At 37.6% G+C, this 16,452-nt stretch overlaps 1 non-coding gene across 1 annotated transcript; it reads right to left on the bottom strand.

The window, feature by feature from the left end:
* Positions 1–15,951: 15,951 nt before the first annotated feature.
* Positions 15,952–16,058, bottom strand: LOC128285069 (small nucleolar RNA R71). Its single transcript, XR_008275484.1, has one exon. It is a non-coding gene; the product is annotated as a small nucleolar RNA R71 (small nucleolar RNA).
* Between the last annotated feature and the right edge of the window lie 394 nt (positions 16,059–16,452).

Genomic DNA, 16,452 nt, shown 5'->3' with positions numbered 1-16,452 from the left:
TGTTATTTTTGTTTGCAAAATTCTGAATTTATTTTCAATTTACATTTTCTTTCAATATTAATCAATTGTTGATTTAAGCTGATTAGATTATTTACTTTCTTAAACATTCTCAAACCCACGATTTACTTGTTTATTTTTGTTTCAGGTACGTTTGGAGTTGTGGGCACGACTCTTGCTACGACCTTTGACACGACAAATATTCTATTCATAAGTGAACACGAAAGTTGATTACGACATCCAATCCTTGTGGACTCAACCATACTACCACTCTTTACTACTATTTAGAGTTATTTTTGTAGGAATTATTTTTGGTGGTTTCGACGTCTATCAAATTTTGGCGCCGTTGCCAGGGATTGAAGATATTTTTCTAATTTTTGTTTGTTTCCTTATGACCAGATTAGAACCGAAAACTTTAGAGTTTGAACCAGAAATTGAGAAATTGGCCTGATAACTGTGGAAAGAAGCCATTCGACGCGGTAAATAGCCAAATCCCAGATTCAAAACTATATATGATATATCGAAGAAATTTTCTTGTTTGACGAACCAAATGAGATGGCTGAACAAATGATACGCAAACTCGCTGCGGCACCGGATGAATAACCCTTATGTATAGCCTATCTGGCAAGAGGAACACCGTTCGAGTTAAAGTCTAGTTTGATCTATTTACTACCCACTTTCCGTGGATTGCAAAACGAAAATCCACATACCCACCTTAAGGAATTCCATATGGTGTGCACAAGCATGAAGCATCAAGGAGTAACTGAAGACCAAATCAAACTTCGTGCTTTTCCTTTCTTATTAGCCAACTCTGTTAGAGAGTGGCTATTTTATTTATCCTCGAGATCTGTCAACACATGGTCTGACATCTCTTGTTTGTTTCTTGATAGGTTCTTCATTGCAGCTCGAGTGGCTGAACTAAGGAGAGACATTGTAGGAATCCATCAGAAAGAGACTAAATCGCTCTACGATTGCTGGGATGTAACACCCCTCACACGTATTTGATGCAGGAATAGGGTACAAGGCACTACCTATCTCAACACATGCAAACATATATTTCCTAGTTATGAAATTTCGCTCTAATTTAAAAATTTTCACAATACCTTAATGTCCCTACTATGGGCCTACGTGGCCCCGAATACACTTTGGAATTTATTCGGGACTAATCTGTGCACTCTAGAAAACTTTGACAAATTTCAAGTAGACAAGGGCACATGCCCATGTGGAAGGGCGACACGCCCGTATGTCTTCTTAACATGGCCATGTTGAAGGCCCGCGTGGCTCACACGGCCTGAACATAGCGGGACACACCCATGTCCCTCACCTGTGCAAATTTATTTCTCGATTCAAACATACAGGGGTTTTTACACGGCTTGGCACACGTTCGTGTCCCCCACACAGCCATGACACGCCCGTGTCCCAACCCGTGTACAAAAACCTTAACATTCTATTTCTAGCATCAGCAACCCTTTAAGGGCACACGACCATGGTACACGTCCATATACTAGGCCGTGTCCTCCACACGGTTGAGACACACGGCCATGTCTTCGCCTGTGTGGTTGTTATTGGGAATTTTTTTATGCCAACTTTAAATGTAGGGGACACATGGCCTTACCACATGCCCATGGGGCAAGCCATGTGTCACACACGGTCTAGAAACACGCCCGTATGTCTACCCGTATGGACAAAAACAAGGCTATCTACCAATCCTTTTTGCCACCCTTACTTGCACCAACCTACGCAACATCAAACATAACCAAAACAACCACAACCATGAGAATTTTCATCAAATGCATTTAATAATAATCAATATTAGGCAAAATTAATGGTCTATACAAAATGAATATCTCATCCATATGAGCCAACACTTGTGGCTAAACTAACATGACACTAAACAAAAGATCAAGTCCCTATACATGCCACACTCAAAACATTTAAAATTGCTATACCGAAAGCTTCAGGTGATAGGGTGATCAATGCCTCTAATATCCCTTGATTCCTGATGCTAGCTTGGCGGCACTATATAAAAATGGAAAAGAGAGGGAGTAAGCATAAAGCTTAGTAAGTTGCATTTAAATAAGAAACAACATCAACCATGCATATTTAAACACATAGCATATTATAAACCAACACAACATTCTTGAGTGAACAAAGGTAAATATCACTTCACCCTTATATATCACAAGTATAAGCCAAAGATTACAAAATCATCTCAAAATCATTTTCATAGCTAGAACTTACTCATGTCATTATTACCATTAAGGCATCCTAACTAGACTAAAATCTCTTGAGTTTCGAATAAGAACCTGTACCACTCACAACATGATTATATTATTTCATATCTTTATCATAAGCTTTAATATAACCCCTAAAACCATTTGGAATACTAAAGGATGTCCGATAAGCCTCGAGAGGGTAAATTGCCGATGCCATGTCCTAGACAGGGTCTTACATTGGCTCACATATTGAGGCCGATGCCATGTTCTAGACATGGTCTTACAGTAGCTCTTGTCTCAATGTCGATGCCATGTCCCAAACATGGTCTTACACTAGCACACATATCAACGCCGATGCCATGTCCCAGACATGTTCTTACACTAGCGCACATATAACCCAAATGTCATGGCATGGATATCCAATCTATTCCTAGGTTCAACCGGGAATTTACCACATTAATTTCATCATGCATTATTCATAAGCATATTCAACCATATTATGCAAAATCAATCATTCAACACATAATAACGATAAAGTTTTCTTACTTACGTACAAATTACCTCGGTATACAAAAAGTGGTAGTTGGATTTAGTCTACTAGCTTGGCCTTCCCCCAGTCTAGGTTCGAATTTCGTATTTCTTGATATAAAATGACCATTTTGCCCCTAGACTTTCACAAAATTATGATTTTACCCCTGGGCTCGTAAATCAATTATTTCACACATTTGCAACCTATTTTATAAACTACACAAAATGGTCGTCTTAGGTGTTTTCATGAAAACCACTTCACAAAAGTTGTTTATTCAACAACCATGACTCATTTTCTTCTATAAAATTTTAACAACCAACATGAGTACTCTCATGGCTAAACCTTAGACTCTCAACCATTTTGCAAAATAGTCCCTTCATTTGTTAAATTAAGCTACAAGGATCCCAAAAGTACAAAAATTATCAAGAAAAGTCATCAAAATCACTTACTTATAAGAGAACTTAATGGCTGAAAGTTTCAAGCTTCAAAAACCCCTTTCTTGCTAATAATTTCACTGGAGAAGATGAATGATAAAAGATGAAGTCCTTTTTGTTTTATTTTATCTTATTTCTAGTCAAAATAAGCTACCAACTCTACCAAATTTTGATTTTTTATACATATTTGTCCTTATGGCCAACCACCCCTATTGAAATGGGTCTATTTGCCCTTTAAAGAGCCCTAATTATGATTCTCTAGTTATTTAACACCATTTTCTAGAAAAACAAAACTTTTGCCTTTTATGTGATTTAGTCCTTTTTCGCAATTAAGCATGCAATCACTAAAATTATTTCACCAAAATTTTCATGCACTCATATAATCATACTATCACACATAAAATAAAAAAATAATTTCTCTGACCTCGGGTTAGTGGTTTCGAAACCACTATTCCAACTAGGCCCAAAATCGGGCTGTAACAATTCTCACCCTTAGGGATTTTCGTTCTTGAAAATCTTACCAATGAAAGACTTAGGTATTCCAATGTTGCTGTTTCAATCCCATGTCTATGCCATAATACCTTCACAAGTGCTATACTCTTATTCCTCAATTGTTTAACCTGTCGAGCGAAAATCTTAACTGGTTCATCACCATAAGTCATATCTGACCGAATCTCAATCTCTGTTGGCGAAAGAACATGGGAAGGGTCAGAATGGTAACGGCGCAAAATCGACACATGGAAAATATTATAGATCCTTTCTAATTCAGATGGCAAGACTAGTTGGTAAGCTACCGGCCCAATTCTCTTAGTCACCTCATAAGGTCCAATAAAACGTGGACTTAATTTTCCCTTCTTACTGAATCTGAGGACTTTCTTCCATGGGGACACTTTCAAAAACACCTTATCACCCACTTGAAACTCAATTTCTTTTCATTTCAAATCTGCATAGGATTTCTGTCTATCCAAAATGGCCTTCAAACAATCATGAATTAGCTTGACTTTCTCTTCAATCTCTTTGACTAAGTCGACCCCATGAATCTGATTTTCTCTGAGTTCGGTCCAATACAAGGGTGTTCGGCACTTACGCCCATACAAAGACTCATAAGGTGTCATTTTCAAACTTGACTGATAGCTATTGTTGTAGGCAAACTTTACCAGCGGTAAATACTTTTCCCAATTGCCTTGGAATTCAAGGACATAACACCGCAACATGTCCTCAAGAATCTGAATTACTCTCTGCAATTGACCATTGGTTTGCAGATGGAAAGTCGTGCTAAAATTTAACTTTTTCCCCAAAGCTTCTTGTAACTTTTTTCAAAACTGCAAAGTAAACATCGGATCTCTATCTGAAATAATCAACAAAGGCACTCCATGGAGCCTCACAATTTCAGAAACATAAAAATTAGCCAATCTTTCAAGTAGATAATCCATACGCATTGGTATAAAATGAGCTAACTTTGTTAGCCGATCAACCACAACCCATGCAGAATATTTCTTCACTGGCGTCCAAGGCAACTCGGACATGAAATCTATAGTAATACGGTCCTATTTCCATTCGGGAACCATCACAGACTGAAGTAAACCCAAAGGTACTTGGTGTTCAGCTTTCACTTGCTGACAAATTAGGCATTTAAAGAAAAACTCTGAAACGTCTCTATTCATTCCCTACCACTAATACATTTTCTTCAAGTCGTTGTACATTTTCACACTATCTGGGTGGATAGACACACAAGTGCTATGTGCCTCATGCAAAACTTTCTGAATGAGCTCATCGCCTTTGGGTAGACAAATTCTATCTTGAAACATTAAACAACCATCTGACCAAATCCAAAAGTTTGATTCTATACCCGTCTCGCACTAAGCTATCTTAACTTGCAATTCTTTATCACTTTTTTGAGCTTCGTAGATCTCTTGCAAAAATATTGGTTTTGCTCTCAACTCAGCTTAAATCGAACCATCGTCGGTTACTAACAATTAAGTGTTCATAACCCTCAAGGCAAACAACGATTTCCTATTCAAAGCATCGGTGACCACATTCACCTTCCCCGGGTGATAGTTGATCACCAATTCGTAATATTTTATGAGCTCTAGCCATCTCTGTTGCCCCAGATTTAAATCTTTTTGAGTCATTAAGTATTTTGGACTCTTGTGATTAGTGTAACACCCCGTACCCGAGACCGTTGCCGGAGTCGAACACGAGGTGTTAACGGACTTAATTCATTAATTAAACAGCTCATACAATTCATTTTAAAATTTCCAGACAAGCTGGCTAACTGCATCACAGTCGCTTTAAAAATCATATCTCGAGTTACGAAACTCGAAATCCAATTCCGTAAATTTTTCCTGAAACTAGACTCATATATATATCTACTAATTTTTTTCTAGAATTTTTTTTTGGGCCAATTAGTACAGTTTATTAGTTAAATCTCCCCTGTTTCAGGGTTCAACTACTCTGACCTCAGTGTATTATGAATCAGATATCTCCCTGTACAGAGCTTCAATGACTATGCCGTTTATCTCTAATAAAACTAGACTCAATAAGGAATCTGTACATATAAAGCATGACTTCTAATTATCTTTGTAAAATTTATGGTGAATTTCCAAATTCAGAACAGGGGATCTAGAAATCTCTCTGGCCCTGTTTCACAAAAATTTAAACATCTCATAAAATATAGCTCATATACCTGTTTCGCTTATTCCATATGAAAATAGACTCATAAAGCTTCGATTCCATAACTTATTCATTATTTAATTCCATTTCTACTATTTTTAGTGATTTTTTAAACTCACGTCACTGCTGCTGTCTGAATCTATTTTATGGTAAATTTTACCTATTTCATGGTTTCCATAGATTAGCTAGCAATTTGACATACATAATACCAAATATGATCATGATTAGCCATTCCAATGGCTAATCATTACCAAGCATTTCTATTTCCATACCACTCAATAACCATATCATAAGACCATACATATAAAATGATTATAATGCTATACATGCCATACTCAAAATATACAAGCCATTATGCCGTGCCTCCAACCGCTTCCGATTTCCGAGCTGGCTTGTCAACACTACAAGGAATGAAAAGGAGGAGTAAGCATAAATGCTTAGTAAGCTCACATGCAAATAGCAAGTAACATAACCATATAAGCAAACATAAAACATCATTTGCATAATCATCACCAAGACATTCATATCACTTTTCATTTATCATCTTACCATATTGTTGTTATATCGAGTTTTCAACCCGAGGGTTAAGTACATACCTGTTCAAAGTATCCATTTCACAACACTTACCAATACGTCCCTTTCATCTTGAGTATTCCTCCATTTGAGTAGAACTTTACCCGTTGAACACATCGAATATAATTCGGATACATGGATAACTTGCACATAAGTGCCACATATGTAGCCAAGCTACCATGTAACCCGCCCATAAGTGAACTCGGACTCAACTCAACGAGCTCAGGCGTTCGCATCCATAAGTGAACTCGGACTCAACTCAACGAGTTCGGATGCCTAGTTACATCTCACGAACTCGGACTCAACTCAACGAGTTCGAGACGTTCGCATCCATAAGTGAACTCGGACTCAACTCAACGAGTTCGGATGCTCAACCATCCTAGTGACATGTCACTTGTATCCTAATTTATTCCTAAGGTTCAAACGGGCTTTTTCATCGATCTCACATCTTTGCCGTCTTCCACGGAATATCGAAATCGATACTTGGTGATAGTTCATACTCATCAAGTAATTCACATAATTACATATTATCAAACAATTATCACAAGTATAATATTTCATAATAATTATCATATCATTTAAAAACATTAAAACATTTAAAATAATAACTATGTTACCAACATTTACATATGAACTTACCTCGTATGAAAATGGCTATTTTACCATTTCGCCCACAACTTGGTATTTTCCCCATTTTAGCTCAATTTCAGTTTTCCTTGCTCTATCATTTAAAATATAGTCTAATTAGGACTCACATTATTCAAATTGACCCAAAATCATATTTTGGAAAAATTACAATTTTGCCCCTAAACTTTTGCATATTTACACTTTTGCCCCAAAGCTCGTAAATTAAAATTCAGCCTATTTTCTTATGTTTTATGACATGCTGATCATTTTTCCCTTCTATGGCAACATCAAATTCTCACTCTAACATGTACTTATGACTATTAGGTATTTTTACCGATTAAGCCCTTTTGCTCGTTTTCACTTAAAACCGAGTAGCACAAGTTGTCTAACATAATTTAAAACCTCATATTCTATCATAAAACACCAAAATACACAAATTTCACCTATGGGTATTTTTCCAAATATAAACCCTAGGTTAAATTATTGCTAGCATAAGCTAAATCGAGCTAAGGGACTCCAAAACGTAAAAATCATTAAAAACGAGGCTAGAACGGACTTACAATCGAGCTTGGAAGCTTGAAAAACCCTAGCCATGGTTTCTCCTTGCTATATTCGGCCATGGGGTTGAAGATGAGCAAAATTGGCTTTTAATTGTGTATTTTAATTCATTTTACCCCTAAATGACCAAAATGCCCTTACTACTAAACTTTCCAAAAATTCCTTCCATGTCCTAATTTTTGTCCATAGACTTAGAAATTGGTAAAATTACTCTTTAAGGACCTCTAGTTAATAATCTAATTCAATTTTATGCAAAATACTTCTAGAACACAAGTTTTGCAATTTATTCAATTTAGTCCCAAATTTCAAATTAAGCACTTTATGCATAAAATTTCTTCACGAAATTTTCACACAATCATGCAATCATATCATAGACCTTAAAATAATCATAAAATAATTATTTATATCTCGGATTTTGTGGTCACGAAACCACTATTCCGACTAGGCCCAAAATCAGGATATTACAATTAGTGTATATCCTACACTTCTCACCATACAAATGATGTCTCCAAATCTTCAACGCAAACACAATGACAGCTAGCTCTAGATCATGTGTCGGATAATTCTTCTCATGCGGCTTTAGTTGTCTCAAGGCATATGCTATCACATTGCCTTCTTGCATGAACACGCATCCTAATCCATTCAAGGATGCATCACTATACCCTACGAATTCTTTTCCCGATTCCGGTTACACTAAAATTGAGGCTTTAGTCAACAACGCCTTAAGTTTCTCGAAACTCTATTGGCATTTTTTCGTCCAATCAAACTTGACATCTTTCTGTAGAAACTTTGTCATCAGAGTAGCAATCATGGAGAATCCTTTATCCAATCGTCTGTAGTAACCCGCCAAGCCTAGAAAGCTTCTAATCTCTGATACATTCATTGGCAGTTTCCACTCAACAATAGTTGAGATCTTACTCTAGTCAACTCGAATTCCATCATCCAACACGATGTGCCCTAAGAATCTAATCTCTCGGAGCCAAAACTCACTTTTACTAAACTTGGCATACAACTACTTGTCTCTTAAAGCCAGTAAAGCGATTCTCAAATGCTCCGCATGTTCACTCTTATCACGAGAATAGGTTAATATATCATCGATAAAAACAATAATGAACTTATCCAAGTACAGTCAGAAAATACAGCTCATTAAGTTCATAAACACGGTGAGAGCATTTGTTAAGACAAAGGGCATGACAAGGAACTCATAATGACCATACCTCGTCCGAAATGCCATTTTTGACACATCTTGCTCCTTAACTCTTATCTGGTAATAACTGGATCTTAATTCTCTCTTAGAAAACACTGTGGCTCCTTTCAATTGGTCAAATAGATCTTCAGTCCTTGGTAAAGGATACTTGTTCTTCACAGTCACCTTGTTGAGCTGTCTGTAGTCTATACATAACCTCATTGGCCCGTCTTTCTTTTTCACAAAAAATATCAGAGTACCACACAGAAAATAGCTCGGTCTCGCAAAACCCTTATCGGTTAACTCTTGTAGCTAAGCCTTCAATTCTTTTAACTCTAATGGTGCCATCCTATACGGGACAATCGTATAGGTGCAGTACAAGGGACTAACTCGATACCAAACTCGACTTCCTTAGATGGAGGCAGTCTAGGAAACTCTTCTGAAAACACATCTGAAAACTCACATACCACTGGCACTGACTCAATCTTTACCTCCGACACTTGGGTATTCAACACAAATGCGAGAGAAAACTCATACCTTTTCCTCATGCATTTTACAGCAGTCATAGAAGAAATCAGTACAGGTAAGCTATCTGATTCACCTTATTCAACTTGAATAATATTCCCATTTTCACATTTTAGCTCAATAACCTTACTACCATAGTTTACTAACACGTTATGAACAGTCAACCAATCCATGCCAAGAATTAGGTCAAATTCATCAAACGGTAATAGCATGACGTTAGCCAAAAAACAATGAGCTCTAATCATCAGAGGACAGTTTCTACACACTTTGTCAACCAACACATGTTTGCCTAACAGGTTTGACACTTTTATGACAAATTCTATAGACTCAACAAGCATATTCATGCTAGACACCAATTTTACACAATCATACAAATGGGTAGACCTCAGATAAATCAAAGCTACAATAGAAATATCGTGAACAGAAAAAGTATCCGTAATCACATCTGGTGGCGATCCCTCTTCACGAGTGCGAATGACATAAGTCCTTGCAGGCACTCTGCCCTCGGACCTCACGACTGAATCTCTAAGTGCACCTCTGCTGCTAGCACCTCTTCCCGAGTTCTTCTGTGGTCTACCTCTCGAAGGAGCATTACTCGCTCTCATATCTTGCTTTTCGTCTTTCTCTCCCATTTCAAGACAGTTTCGGATGACATGGTCTAGCGACCCACAATTGAAACAGCCTTTTTCATTCCTTTGACACTCACCACAATGACGTCTACCGCACTGTGAACATTTTGGTCTATTTGGTCAAGAACTACCAACTCTCGCGATAGAAGTGGTTTGAGCTTTAGACACCGTATACTGTTTATTCTTATTTCTACTCGAGAATCCCACTGAAGCATTTGGTCGGGTAGTGAACTCTCTTGATCTCTTAGATGAGGACGATGTGATTTCTCCATCTGTCTTTTCCTTGAGTTACGAGACTTAATATAAACTTTTCTCTTTTTTTTGGTTAATTCTTCTGCCTTGCAACCTCTTTCAACCAGCATCACAAGCTCCATTAACTCTAAGATGCCAACTAGTAATCGAATGTCTTCGTTCAATCCGTCCTCAAATCTCTTGCACATGATGGCTTCGGTAGATACGCACTCCCTAGCGTATTTGCTGAGCCTTACAAACTCATATTCATATTCTGTTACTGTCATTCGACCTTGCTTCAATTCTAGAAATTCCTTCATCTTCTGATCTATAAACCTCTAACTAATATACTTCTTTTGGACTTCCTCTTGGAAAAACTCCCATGTAATCCTTTCTCTCGGTACAACCGACACAAGGGTGTTCCACCACTGGTAGGCCAAGTCTTGCAGGAGTGACACAACACACTTCATGCACTCCTCAGGCATGCAAGACAACTCATCGAATACCTTAATGGTATTTTCTAGCCAGAACTCCACCCTCTCGGGGCCATCATCTATACCCCTTGGGTCGCTATGAGGTTAGGTTGAGGGTTGAGGGATTGAAGGGGATGGGGAATGTGGAGTGTTTGGATTTACACGAATAAACTCTAAATACCAAGCATCCATCATATGGAGATAGGCTTCTCTAGCCCCTGTGCCCTGACTCATTGTCACGATCTCGCTTTCTACTGGTGCGACCCTTTCAGCGGGAGCCGGCAAATTACTCTCTACATCGTCCGCCATTGCTCCGTCGGGATTCGTTTACTATATGAAAACAAGATTTAAATTCATCAGGAGTCATCACACTATCACAATGTATTTATAGAATGTATAACTAGACTCGTATTCATGCTAGGTTAGTCCGAGAATCGACTAAACCATAGCTCTAATACCACTAAATGTAACACCCCTTACTCGTATACCTATCTCGACACATGCAAACATGCATTTCCTAGTTATGAAATTTTGCTCCAATTTAAAACTTTTCGTAATACCTTAATGTCCCTCCTACAGGCCTACGACACCCCGAATACACTTTGGAATTAATTTGGGACTAATCTGTGCACTCTAGAAAATTTTGTAAAATTTCAAGCAGACAGGGGCACACACCCCTGTGGAAGGGCGACATGCCCATATGTCTTTTTAACATGGCCATGTTGAAGGCCCATGTGGCTCACATGGCCTGAACATATTAGGACACACCTGTGTTCCTAGCCCGTGCGAATTTATTTCTCGATTCATACAAGGGTTTTCACACGACTTGGCACATACCCATGCCCATGACCCGTGTCCCTCACACGGCCATGACACATCCATGTCTTAGCCCATGTACAAAAACCGTGACATTCGATTTCTAATGTAAGCAACCCTTTAAGGGCACACAGCCATGGTACACGTCCATGTACTAGGTCGTGTCCTTTACATAGTTGAGACACACGGTGTGTCTCCACCCGTGTGGTTGCTATTGGGCATTCTGTTTTGACAATTTTAGGTGTAGGGGACACACGACCTTACCACATGCCCATGGCGCAACATGACCGTGTGGACAAAAACAAGGCTATCTACCAAGCCTTTTTGCCACCCTTACTTGCACCAACCTACACAACATTAAACATAACCAAAACAGCCACAACCATGAGAATTTTCATCAAATGCATTTAATAATAATCAATATTAGCCAACATTAATGACCTATACAAAATGAATATCACATTCATATGAGTCAACACTTGTGGCTAAACTAACATGACACAAAACAAATGATCAAGTCCTTATACATGCCACACTCAAAACATTTAAACTAGCTATACTAATAGCTTCAGGTGATAGTGTGATTGATGCCTTCGACGTCCCTTGATTCCCGATGCTAGCTTGGCGACACTATATGAAAATGGAAAAGAGAGGGAGTATGCATAAAACTTAGTAAGTTGCAAATAAGTAACAACATCAACCATGCATATTTAAACACATAGCATATTATAAATCAACACAACATTCTTGAATGAACAAAAGTAAATATCACTACATACTTATATATCACAAGTATAAGCCAAAGATTACAAAATCGTCCCAAAATCATTTTCACAGCTAGAACTTACTCATGTCATTCTTACCATTAAGGCATTCGAACTAGACTCATATCTCTTGAGTTTCGAGTAAGAACCTGTACCACTCACAACATGATTATATCATTCCATATCATTATCACAAGCTTTAATATAACCCGTGAAACCATTTGGAATACTAAAAGATATCCGATAAGCCTCACATGAGAGGGTAAATTATCGATGTCATGTCCTGGACATGGTCTTACACTGGCTCACATATCGAGGCTGATGCCATGTCCCTAGCATGATCTTACACTAGCTCTTATCTCAATGCCGATGGCGTGTCCCAAACATGGTCTTGCATTGGCTCTCACAATGTGGCCGATGCCATGTCCCAAACATGGTCTTACACTAGCGCACATACAAATGCCGATGCCATGTCCCAGACATGGTCTTACACTAGCGCACCTATCAACGCCGATGCCATGTCCCAGACATGGTCTTACACTAGCGCACCTATCAACGCCGATACCATGTCCCAGACATGGTCTTACACTGGCTCTCATAATGTGGCCGATGCTATGTCCCAGACTTGATCTTACACTAGCGCACATATCACCCAAATGTCATGGCATGGATATCCAATCTATTCCTAGGTTCAACCAAGAATTTACCATATTAATTTCATCATGCATTATTCATAAGCATATTCAACCATATTATGCAAAATCAAGCGTTCAACACATAATAATGATAAAGTTTCCTTACTTACGTACAACTTACCTCAGTATACAAAAAGTGAACGACTAGTTGGATTTAGTCTACTAGCTTGGCCTTCCCCCGATCTAGGTCTGAATTTTGTATTTTTTGATCTAAAATGATAAAAATTCATTAATTTAATCTTCATATTAATTAATGCATTTCATAATTCATATTTTGGCAAAATGACCATTTTGCCCCTAGACTTTAACAAAATTATGATTTTACCCTTAGGCTCGTAAATCTATTTTGCAACCTATTTTATAAATTTCACAAAATGGTCCTCTTAGATGTTTTCATGAAAACCACTTCACAAAAGTTGTTTATTTAACAAACATGATTCATTTCCTTCTATAAAATTTCAGCAACCAATATGAGTACTCTCATGGCTAAACCCTAGACTCTCAACCATTTTGCAAAATAGTCCCTCCATTTGTTAAATTAAGCTACAAGGGTCCCAAAAGTACAAAAATTATCAAGAAAAGTCATCAAAATCACTTACTTATGAGAGAATTTAATGGCTGAAAGTTTTAAGCTTCAAAAACCCTTTTCTTACTGATAGTTTCGATGGAGAAGATGAATGATCAAAGATGAAGTCCTTTTTGTTTTATTTTATCTTATTTCTAGTCAAAACAAACTACCAACTCCACCAAATTATGATTTTTTTATTCGTCTTTGTCGCTATGGCCGGCCACCCCTATTGAAATGGGTCTAATTGCCCTTTAAAGACCCCTAATTATGATTCTCTAGTTATTTAACACCATTTTCTAGAAAAGCAAATCTTTTGCCCTTTATGGGATTTAGTCCTTTTTTGCAATTAAGCATGCAATTGATAAACCATAATTTATACATATTTTTATCCCATGCTTAGCACATTTATGGATGATTTCTCATTGGATTTGATAAATTCGATGCTCCTAATACTTTAATTTCATGTTTTATACTTAGGTGAGTATATGAGAGTAAAAAGAGCGAGAAAATGGCCGAAAACGGAGAAAATGGACCAACATGAGAAATCAACATTGCCTGGACTTCCATACACGGGTAGTCCACACGGCCGTGTCCATTTGGAAGAATCGAAGCATGACTTCCACGGGTAGACCACACGCCCGTGCCTATTTAACAGCCTTGACCACGGTCTGAAGCAATCGTACACAGTCGTGTCACACGGGCGTGTCCTTGTCGAGCCCAAGTATAACCCTATTCATAAAAGGCCACTTTTGAGGGCTCTTAGGCATTCTAAAGGCTATTTAAACACCTGAGGAGGCACTAGAAAAGGGGACACGGAGTAGGAGGGAAGGAATTACTCAAGGAAAACCGATTGATCCATCTCAGAAGCCGGATTCATCGTCAAGACTGAAGATCTCCCTTCAATTTCCTTCAGGAGTTTTGGGTTTTCTTTATGTTTTGTTATCTTTATTCTTTTGAGATGTTTTCTTTCATAATTATGAACTAAACCCCCTAAATACCTAAGGGGAATGAAACCTAAGACGGATCTTGTTATTATTATTTGAATTGTATGATAAATATTTGACTTGTTCTTAATTATGTGTTCCTAAATTTTGTTTTAATATTTCAGGATATTGATTCAAGTTAATGCGCTTATTCAGAGGAGCAAAAGTCCCTGTCTAAGAGTAAATTTGTCATAATTAAGCGGAGTTGATTGCACGCCTAGAGATAGGGTGACAAGATTTTGCTGGATTAGGGTGAAACCTAATAAAGGAGTCCATAGATCGAGTTAATGCAACACTAGGGTGTTAATTAGAAAGAGATTTCAATTAATTAACCTAGGGTTAGACGTTATTAGTCTCAAGAGAGATAATAATATAACTTAGGGGTTTCTATGGACCAAGTCAAATGAATAAATCGTCTGATTCAGAGTTAAATAACAAGTGAAGTCTAGGTGGATTTTTTCTTAGGTATTGTCTTAATCAATCGAGTTTTCCCAAAAGCTTTTCCCTAATTTTCTCTCTATGCACCCTTAGTTTAATTAATTAGTTTAGATAAACAAATCCCTTAATTTTTAGGCTAGATAATAAAAAGAAAGTAATTACTAATACTCTTGGTTCCTTTGGGTTCGACAATCTAGTCTGGTTAAAACTATACTACTGTTCGATACGTACAATTGCCTTCATCATGATAATAGTTAGTTTCAAGAGCGATTAATTATAAATTTTTAAAACCTGTCACGAATATCACGTATCAAGTTTTTTACGCCGTTGCCGGAGAACTAAGATATTAGGAACATTCAATTTTTATTACTTTAGCCATATTTATTTTTACTACAATCTATTTTTAGTTTAATTTCACTTTTCTAACTTTTATTTTATTTTCTTCTGACAGGTTTTTCTAGTTCATGACCGAAAGAAACCCATTAGGACCATTACTTTTCGATAGTGAGATAGATCGCATAGTTCGCAGAAACCGAAGAGAAATAAGGCGAAGCTTAAGATACATAGTGGAAGAGCAAGAGGACGATACTTCAACCACAACCGAGGAGATGGCTAAAAATCAGGAAAATCCGCTACCTCCTGCGATTGCTGCTAATCAGAATCCTGCTCTGCGTACTATGTATGATTATGCTAAACCTTCTTTAACAGGAACTGAATCAAGCATAGTTAGGCCTACTGTTGCTGCAAATAATTTTGAACTAAAACCTAACACAATTCAAATGATACAGCAATTTGTTCAATTTGATGGTTTGCAGGACGAGGATCCCAACGCTCACTTGGCGAATTTTTTGGAGTTTTGAAATAGATTTAAAATCAATGGCGTTTCTGATGATGCCATTCATCTTCTGTGATTTCCTTTTTCATTGAGGAATAAAGCTAAAAAGTGGTTGAACTCGTTACCACGAGGGTCAATCACTACTTGGGAACAAATGACTGAAAAGTTTTTATTAAAATATTTTCCACCGGCTAAAACGCTAAATTATGTAATGATATCTCTTCTTTTGTGCAGATCGATTTAGAAACACTCTACGATGCATGGGAGAGATACAAGGACCTTTTGAGTAGATGCCTTCACCATGGGTTACCACTCTAGCTACAGGTTCAAACGTTCCACAATCGCTTGAATCCTTCGACTAGACAGATGATTGATGTAGCTGCTGGTGGAACTATCAATAATAAGACACCTGAGGATGTTTATAAATTTATAGAATAGATGTCACTGAATAATTGTGAGTGGTAAGTCATGAAGACAAGGCTAACGAAAATAGTCGACGTTTTTAACGTAGATTCGATCAACATGCTCTCTAATCAGGTAGAACTTTTGAATAGAAAAATTGATGATTTTCTTGGTTCTTCACAGGTTCACCCAGTAATGCAGTGCGAAGCAAGTGGAGGTGGATCAGGTAATTAAGAATACCCACCCTATGGCCACAACATGGAGAACGAGCAGTTAAATTACATGGGTAATAATCCTCGA

This window comes from Gossypium arboreum, chromosome 11 (assembly GCF_025698485.1).
Source record: "Gossypium arboreum isolate Shixiya-1 chromosome 11, ASM2569848v2, whole genome shotgun sequence".
NCBI lineage: Eukaryota > Viridiplantae > Streptophyta > Magnoliopsida > Malvales > Malvaceae > Gossypium > Gossypium arboreum.
The sequence above is the reverse complement of the archived record's forward strand: the minus strand, read 5'-3'. Positions and strand labels throughout refer to the sequence as shown.